Consider the following 8,830-nt stretch of genomic DNA (forward strand, 5'->3'; position numbering starts at 1 on the left):
GATGTGTTTTGAAAAAAAAAACATGTTTTCCCTTGACAGTATCCCAGAAAACAGCCCAAATGAACTGAACTGCACTTGCTCATCTGCCAATGATGCAATGAAACTAACACTAACTAGCTACATATGCCTATGTGGCCGAATAGAATGTTTTGTGATAAAAAGTTACATGACTTCCCTTCCCGTCACTAATTTGCATATGCAAATTAGGATTCGGAATTGGTTCCGCCAGATTCGACTGAAAGTGAATCCTGCTGGAAAAGTCTGAATCCCGAACCGAATCCTGGATTCAGTGTATCCCTAGTTTAAAGTTAGCCAAACTGACTGACCAAATAGTCCTTTTCTTATTCAGATCAATGGGAAGCAGCTGTTAGAAAACACAGCTATTTTTAAATCACCATTTTCCTCCTAGGGATGCCCATGTGCCATTAACTTTACTTGAACAATTTAATAAACCTTGGATTAAAAGGCTGAGAGCATTGTTTCTGCAACTCCCCTCTTAGAAGCGTTACAGAGCTGCACAAAGCAGCATGGCACAAAGCCTAATGAACAGTCAGTGACCATATTAGTAGCTCAATAAACATCTCTTTTTGCAGTTATAATCAATTACGACCTTGTCATTTCATGGAGAAAGTCTACAGGAGTAAGGCACAAGCATTCGGAATAAACCCGCAGGCATTTTAATTGGCAATCATCTGCATGAGAAGCACCAGCTGAGCCCTCCCAGGCGAAACTAAGCACAGAACCCACACAGGGTCCACATTCTGATCATCCAATCAGAATCCACGGCTGTTTCCATTTTTTCCCCTCTGTTTTAACTTTCAAATCAGAAACGCACAATGAGCTTTTCATACTGTTCCAAATGAATGTATTGTTCTATATTTATAACATGGCAAACATTTATGTAACAACATGATAAAATTACAACATGATATTATCACAAATGTTCAGGTGTAGCTACTGTATGGGATCCATAAAACGGAAGTCTTGTGTCATAGGGTTTTCTATATAAGGGGTCTTCCCATAATTAAAGGACAATTAAAAAAAACAATAGGATTGTTTTACCTCCAACATAGCTTTATTCTAGTTTACTTACCATCAAGAACAAGGTACTGTTTTATTATGGCAATGCCACATTTCTGCATTTTCTGGATAACAGATGTCCATATAATAAATTACATTCCTATACATACCTGTAAATGCCAAAAATAAAAGTAACGCTTGTATAAAGTTTATTAATAGGATATTGGGTCACTAATATGCAAAAAAATAAAGGGTATGCAGGAGCACCAGTCACTAGCAGACAAGCTGAACATATTCAGGGATTACTTAATTCCAGGGCACAGTTCTATTTTTGAAAAGTAAATGAAAGTATAGACAATTAAAGTAGAATCAATGAGAACTATTGCTGAACGATGAATGATATTATTTTAAACATAGGTGCTAAACTGCACAAGTACAGTTGCCAGCAACAACCAATCAGGTCTTTGCTTTCATTTTTCAACTTGCAGTAGACTGCTGAAATACTGTTTGCTATTGCAACTGCACTGTCCACAATAGATCCCCATCTTATTTTCTGCTGATTCACAGCACCATGCTCTGGGCTAGTGTCAGTTACCTGAGGGACCAACACCCTATAATATGAAAGTCGCAGTAAAAGGCTAATTATTATTTATCGGAAAAGGAAAGTTATAATTGCTCACCTTATACTTCCATAGAGAACCACATCACAATCTTCTCTTTTTTCTTCATCTTGCAGTCGAATGAAAACAAGATCTTTAAACAATAAGTGGACTTTTCCAACGCTACCCAACCCAGACCGCAAATAGCTAACTTACCTTTCAACCCCGGAAAGGGAAAGGGGAAAAATCTTACCAAAATCACAGGGCAGGTTGGGAGGAACCCCACCTTAGCCAGGTACCCAGCCGGGTTACACATGGACTGCCAACACGGTCATTGAATTGGGGACTGTCCGAAACCCAACTGCTTTGAGGGTATTCTGTAGGTGCCTGACCTTGAAAGACTCTACAGGGGGTGTGAATAGTTGGCGACCCCCGTGATTTCAACTTTCCTTCTCCTTTAATTACATTGCAGCTCAGAAACCAGTGCAATTAGCAATAGAATTAAAGGATGTGTAAAGCCTATATTTTCCTACTATGTATATAAGTTGGGCACATCTTCCCCACCCAAATGGCATTATTTGTACTGCTGTTTGCCAGCATCATTACCAGAGACGTAACTAGAGGGGGGCGGGCCCTGGCGCGGGACGTGCAGCCGGGCCCCACCCACCTCCATACGGCCGGAAACGGCCGCAGAACAGAGTGGCCGAGGGGCCCTGAGGGGGTGCGGGCCCTGGCCCAATCGCACCCCCTGCTCCCCTGGTAGTTACACCACTGATCATTACATTTCCCTAAAATAAATAGCAGCTTTCACCCAGGGGCCATTTTCCTTCTGACACATCATCAGTGCATTCATATCTGCAAACTACACATATGCAATGTAACGTTCATGCAATAAAAGAATGCAGGCTAACACAGGCAGAATTTACTATGATGAAAAGTCCTGCTTCCATTGAGCACTGTAATCGTTACTCTGAGCTCAGGTGTGGCGGTTAGGAGTTAAAAAATAGGAGCAGACAGTTAGAGCAGAGTTTCTATGGCAACCAGCAATGTCATCTCTTCATTGGCTGCTAGACTGGAGGGTGTGTTTATTAATCTGACTTGAGAACAAGTGAGCATGCTCAGTATCTAACAGTCAAAGGAAATTCCTGAGGGAGGGGACTGAGTGGGTTAGAGGAGCAGAAGGAATCCTAAGTAATTTAGGGGGTGCTGCAGCTTTACTACTAACCTTTGAACAACCAGAGTGGCAGATATTTAGAGATTTCAAAGAGGCTCTTCAGTGATTACATTTTTGTGGAGGGGTTTACATGTCCTTTAAATAATCACCACTGTAGCATCAGCTTTTGTGACAGACCAACATCATTTTCATTGCACAAGTCTGGATCATGACTGTTATAGGGCTGCTCAAGCTCCCTTCTTATACAGTAAGTTCAGCATTTTGAGCCATTTTTTGGCTTTAATGTTCCTATAAGACAAATGCCAAGAGCCAGCAGGGGGCCTGTAAATATGAGTCTAAAAGATTAAGGATCATAAACTAAACAGTTTTTGATCCAGTGGGCCACAACAAAGCTTTTAAAATAAAGTATATCTCCCTCTGCACCAGTAGTAGTAGTTCGGATTTATCTTGGAACTGAAGTTAAGACATAGATTAAAGGGGAACTAAAGTCTAAAATAGAATAATGATAGAAATGCTGTATTTTGTATACTAAACATAAACATGAATTTAATTAAACAGAAGCCTAATTAAACAAATGATTTATGTTTTCAAAGTTGGCCTGCATGAGGCTGTCATCTTGTTCATGTGGTGTTTATACAAATGACCTGTAGATGTCACTGTGCCCAGACTTATACTGTGCATACTTCCTGACAGCTTAAAAGTGAAAGTGAAAGTTACTGTTGTGTAATGCCTGCATGAGCCTGCTAATAAAGCACTGTTATACTCTACTCATCCTAGGCTACCCAAAACATAACAGATTGATGACGAGATGGCTTTTCTACCTCTGCAGCAGCCTGCACCTTTTCTTACAAATCCTGGTGAGCCTACCATACCTTTTACTGCTTGGATCCGTATGTTTGAAAATGACATTATTGCTGCTGACCAAGGGGAGATTTCTGCTGCTAGAAAGTGTGCTTTACTTATTCACTGCCTGGGAGCAGAGGAACAGCGTATATTCTATACATTACCTGATGATACTGCTCTTACTGCTATAAAGAATTTGTTCGTGCCAAGAGTAAATGTGGTTGCTGAAAGATATAAATTCCGCCAACATGGACAACGTAATGGCGAATCCACAGAACAATTTGTAGCAGCTTTGAGATGGCTGGTTGTTAACTGTGAGTTTGGGAATCTAACAGATGAAATGCTAAGAGACCAAATAGTGGAAAAAACAAACTCACCTCACATTAGAGAGAGACTGCTCCTAGAGCAGGATTTAACCCTTGCAAAGGCTATTACAGTTGCTAGCCAAATTGAAACAGCAGTGGCAGAGGCTAAAACTCTCAGCCAGGGAACTGCTGGGAATGTACAGATTGTGAATTCAACACTGTGGCCTAATAATGCACAGTCACAGGTAAAATACAGTGATAAGGAAAGGGATTCATCTACAATGCAAAACTGTGCAGCAAATACAAATAGAAAATACTGCTTTCGCTGTGGTTCAACACAACACACTGCAAATCATGTTACATGTCCTGCAAAAGCTAAACAGTGCCGCAAATGCACAAAAGTAGGACATTTTGCTAAGATCTGCCATAGTTCTGCTAAAGTTGCTCATGAAGTCACTACTACAAATGTTACAGTATTAAGTGTGGATAAAGCTGGTACATTTATTCCAGACAAGTTTATATGCACTGTCAGTGTCAGTACTGTTTCTACTTACAAGGGACACTCCATTAACCTGATGCTTGATACAGGTTCAGCTGTTTCTATACTACCAAAGGATATTTTCTTGAAATACTTTGCAAAAGATCCGCTTGCTGCACCTGCCCTGAAACTGGTCAGTTACTTAAAGGATCCAATCCCTGTGCTTGGTTGCTTGCCAGTGACTGTACAATTTGAATCAAATACTGCAAAATGTGACTTTTACATTGTAAATAAGGGTACTGCTATACTTGGAAGGGATCTCTTTGCTGCATTAAACCTACAATTAGTTGATGGGTTCATTACTACAGCACCAGTGCCTGTCACACAGCCAGTGTCTAAAATTTCACCACAAAGCAACACTTCACTGGTCTGTGCAAAGAACTTTGTACACAAAGTTAAGTTGAGACCAGATGTAAAACCAGTACCATTTCCTGATTCAGCATGGGAAAAACTTGCTATTGATATTGTCTGTCCTTTTACAGATGTTCCTATAGATTGTAGATTTGCTATAACCTTGATAGACTATTACAGTAAATGGCCTGAAATTGCATTTGTTTCTCATATAACATTAGCTACAGTAATAACATTTCTGTCTACAGTCTTCAGCAGAGAAGGTTATCCAAAGGAGTTAATATCAGACAACGGACCACAGTTTGTCTCATATGAGTTTGAGTCCTTTCTGAGAGAGAGGAATATTGTGCATAGGAAATCTTCGGTGTATTACCCACAAGCAAATGGAGAAATCGAGCGATTCAACAGAAGTCAGAAAGAAGCACTACAGACAGCAAATATTACTGGGAAATCTTGGAAAGTATTTACAACAGAGTTCCTACATAACTACAGAGCAACGTGCCATGCAACAACCCAATCATCTCCAGCTGAATTATTACATGGCAGACAGATGCGCACTACGTTACATGTTGCAGACTTCAAACTTCCACAAAATACTGTACCTACAAAATCATCTACTGCTGACGTTGTGAAACATCAACAAGCCAAATGCAAGGCTTATACTGACAGAAAACATGGTGCAAGAGAAGTGCATTTTCAGCCTGGATCTTTTGTCAGAATTAAGAAACCAGGAATACTGAAACAAAGACAATCTAAATTTAATACACCACTTGAAGTGAGAAGCAAGCAAGGACCATACATATGTGAACTGTCTGATGGACGCATATGGAATGCAAGTCGTCTTGCTACTGTTAGATATGACTTTGGAGAAGCTCCATTTGATGAAGGACATTTTCCTACTCCTGATGTCAACTGCAATAGGCCTGAAGAAAGTGAACCCATAAGGCGTAAGGAGAATCAGAAAACTACCTGCATGGACCCAGGACTATGTGATGTGAGTAATGTATATTATTGCTTTAAAATGCATTGGTGTTGTTTATTACATTTGCCCAAATGATTTCCTACTATAGGGGGAATATGTGGTGTTTATACAAATGGCCTGCGGGTGTCACTGTGCACAGGACTGGTACTATGCATACACAGGACTTTCTGTACAGCTTGAAAGTGAAAATGAAAGCTTACTGTTGTGTAATGCCTGCATGACCCTGCTAATAAAGCGCTGTTATACTCTACTCATCCTCGGCTACCCAAAACACAACAGATACAAATCTCTACACGGTCGCTGGCTGCTCTACAGAGAAACAAACAAAGTTTCTTGAGTTCTGGGATGTAAGGTGAGGGGGGTTCCCCCTGCCGTTTGAAAGTATGATCAGTTTCCCTGCAGAGGAGTTAGGGATCGTCTGAAGTTTCCTATCTGCAGCTGTCAGAGCAAGTAAAACGAAGGGGGAATTTCACTGCATACAGTCAGGTTTATTACAAAAACGGTAGGCATTTTTAATTAAAGTATATTGGAGATAGATTTCTTTTTCATTAAAGGAAGTAATAATGGTATTTTATTGCCTTTATATCCCCTTTAAGCTCTTCTTATCTTGGGAAGTACAGCTTTAGCAGACGTCCATTTGGTATCACATCTGCAGGTAAGCAGTTCCAGCTTAAACGGGTTTCAAAAAATATTTGTACTAAAAATGATAAACCTGTGCTGCTGACAAACCGAGGCAGAATATTCCTTACAATGCTACTACATATTTCGCCAGATAAAGATTTCATTAGATGACGTTCGATTTCCCTTTAATCAGCTTAAACAAATACAGATGTTTGTCAACGGTACCTTTAGGCCATTATTCAGTAAACAAAAAGTTATTTTAGAAATCAAGTAGGCGGAAAGGAGAAGTAAACGACAAATATGAACAGGAAGACGTAACACTGTAACTCGGAAGCTTGATTTACACCTCATACATACTGTATAAAAACATCATTTATGCTAAGATGGCATCTTCTGACATGCATAAAATGGATAGATATAAAAATAAACTATATGTATATCAGATGAATTCATGTGATTTATATAGTTTGTTTATATAGTTTGTGCCTGCATTGAATAATTGCATGAAAATGTCCTGAAATCAATACAGCTAGTGAGACACAATAATAGTATGGTGTACTAACGCGCGAAGGTCACCTTCTGTTTAATACGTTTCTTTCTACAGTTGTATTGATAGCTATGCAAATGAAGAATATTTGCATTATGTTAATTACATTTATGGCTCTAATATTAATACTCACAAGAATGCATGTAATTCATCAAGTCAATATTATTATAATGATTATTAAATCAAATAGGACAAAGAAAGATACCCCAGTTATGGCATCCATTATCCAGAGATCTGTTATCAAGAAAGCCCCAAATTATGGGAAGGCAGTCTACAACAGACACCGTTTTTAATAAAATAATTCAGATTTTTTAAATGGATTTTTGTTTTCTCTGTTATAATAAAACAGTGACTTGTACTAGATTCTAACTAAGATATAATTAAAGGTGTGGTTCACCTTTAATTTAACTTTTAGTATTATCGAATGGACAGTTCTAAGCAACTTTTCATTTTGTCTTCATTTTTTATTTTTTATAGCTTTTGAATTATTTGCCTTCTTCTGACTCTTTCCAACTTTCAAGTAGGAGTCACTGACCCATTAAAACATTTTAGTTATTGATTTATTTCTTTATTATTATTTGTATTGCTACTTTTTTTTTATTAATCTGTCTTCTCCTATTCATATCCAAGTATCTTATTTAAATTAATGCACGGTTGCTAGGGTAATTTGGACCCTAGCAACCAGATAGCTAAAATTGCAAACTGGAGAGCTGCTGAATAAAAAGCTAAATAACTCAAAAACCACAAATAATAAGAACTGAAAACCCAATTACAAATCGTCTCAGAATATAACTCTCTACATCATACTAAAAGTTAATTTAAAGGTGAACAACAATCCTTATTAGAGGTAAAACAATCCTATTGGTTTTATGTAATGTTAAAATAATTTTAAGTAGACAACATGGAGATCTAAATTATGGAAAGACTCCTTATCCAGAAAACCCCAGGTTCAAAATATTCTGGATAATAGGTCCTGTGCCTGTACTGATTATTTCTGTTGACCCCAGTACAAATAGCACCTAAATATTATAAGGGTCATTTACAAACAAAAGTGCAGTTTGCAATTTTGTATGAAAAGCATAATGTTTTGTGTCCATAATATAGCATTTTCCATTCCAGTGTAACTGCCTTAGGTGGGGAGCACTGTCCTGAATAAATGTTAGTTTAATAAATGAAGTTAGTTAGTTCAGAACAGGATTAGTGTATTGACAGAACCTTTATTTCAACATGTTATTGAAACTATGTGGTTACGTTGAACATTTGATATATAGAATAGATGCTTGATGTATAGAAATCAAGATGGAGCACTGGGGTGAAGCCATGGTACAGTCTAATTATCTTCTGATACACTCAGCAACAATAGTATAGGTATGGGATCCGTCATCTGGAAACCTGTTATTCAGAAAGCTCCGAATTACGTAAAGGCCATCTCTCATAGACTCAATTTTATCCAAACAACTCAGTTTTTTGAAAAATGATTTCCTTTTTCTGTTATAATAAAACAGTACCTTGTACTTAATCCAAACTAAGATATAATAAATCCTCATTGGAACAAAAATCAGCCTATTGGGTTTATTTAATGCTTACATGATTTTCATTCTAGGTAGGAATATCTAAATGATGGAAAGATTCATCATCTGGAAAACCCCAGGTCCCAAGCAGTCTGGACAACAGATCCCATACCTGAACAAGAGGAAGGAAAGAAGAGAGACGAGTGTAGTCAGGCTGCATTTCAACTTACAGCTCCCATCTTCTGTAGTGTATCACACATCCCTCGTCATCCAATTATCTGACACAGAAGTCCATCTAACGGAAGTCCATGCTACGTATCATTAAGCAACTAGCACAGC

This window comes from Xenopus laevis, chromosome 8L (genome assembly GCF_017654675.1).
Source record: "Xenopus laevis strain J_2021 chromosome 8L, Xenopus_laevis_v10.1, whole genome shotgun sequence".
NCBI classification, from domain to species: Eukaryota; Metazoa; Chordata; class Amphibia; order Anura; family Pipidae; genus Xenopus; species Xenopus laevis.